Below are 1,302 nucleotides of genomic sequence, written 5' to 3'. Positions count from 1 at the left end.
TCGGTAGGGGTTGGGACGGTGGTGGACTGGGTGACTGGGGCTTCTTCTGTTCTCGGCCCTCTTCTCCTCGCCATCTGACTGCCTCCCTTCTCGGACTGGCTTGGTGGAGCTGGCCGAACCTATGTGCTGCTACGACGGAGGGCGGACTCTCCGGCGGGCTTCTCCCGGCCTCTCCAGGCTGGCGTTCCTAGGGGCGGCGGCGGGGCGGGGCTGCTATGGACCTCTCGGCGCATCCTACCTCCTTGGTAGAGTTAGATTTTCAGCGGCGGCGGTGTGGAGGATTCATGAGGTTGGGGCGAAAGCTTGGATGACGACGTCTATGGATGTCGTTTGCCTTCTTGAAGGCTTCCTTTACTGCCTCTCCTACCGCATTGGATTTTGCAGGTGAAAACCTTCCCTCATCGGGCTAGCTTGTCGACGCTCTTAGCGCCGTTTCCTTCTTGAAGGCTCTACTAGGCGATCGAGTTCTTCGCTATTGATCTTATGCCGTATGCCATGGCGCTTTTCCAAGGGTGGCGGTGTTCGGTGCTCCAAGTCGTCTTTTCTAGTTGAGTGTCTTAGTTGGGTCTTTTCTTCGGTCAAGTTGTTGTTAGTTGGTTAGTTGTGATTAGTGGGGTCTATTCGACCAAGTTGTAAATAGTAACGTGAGTTGTGACAGTTGTATTAAAGTTGTGCAGGATGAGTGAGGCACTCTCCTCAAAGTTGTGCAGGATGAGTGAGGCACTCTCCTCAGTTGTATGGTTTTTTTACCCGATTTCCATTAAAAAAAACTAGGTTGGCACTTGCCTTTTTTTCTTTTTTCGTCTAATAGAAATAGTGGCAAAACCTTTGCCGTCCTTTATAAAAAAAGTTTCAAATTGAAAGAAAAAGAGACGGGCAACGCAAAAATCATAACGCACAGGGCCGCGTTTAGTTCCGGCCAAAGCTGGCGCCGCGCGGATTTTCCAGATGCACTTTAGCACACTGTAGCATTTCGTTTGTATTGGGTAATAATTGTTCAAACATTGACTAATTAGGCTCAAAACGTTCATCTCGCAAAGTATAATCAAACTGTGCAATTAGTTTTTGATTTCGTCTACATTTAGTACTTCATGCATGTACCGCAAGTTTGATGTGACGGGAATCTTCTTTTTGCATAGTGACAAATTCAAAAAATTGAGGGAACTAAACCTGGCCCAGGTTTGAAACCGGAAGAGAGAGGGAGATAAGACACAAAGGGCAGAACAGTACTGATTCGAGAAGCCAGAACTAGATAAAAACATTGACTCAGGGGATGTAAACCAACCAACCGCTTGGCAACCA

Source organism: Miscanthus floridulus, chromosome 3 (assembly GCF_019320115.1).
Source record: "Miscanthus floridulus cultivar M001 chromosome 3, ASM1932011v1, whole genome shotgun sequence".
In the NCBI taxonomy this organism is placed as follows: Eukaryota; Viridiplantae; Streptophyta; class Magnoliopsida; order Poales; family Poaceae; genus Miscanthus; species Miscanthus floridulus.
This window is presented reverse-complemented; position numbering follows the sequence as displayed.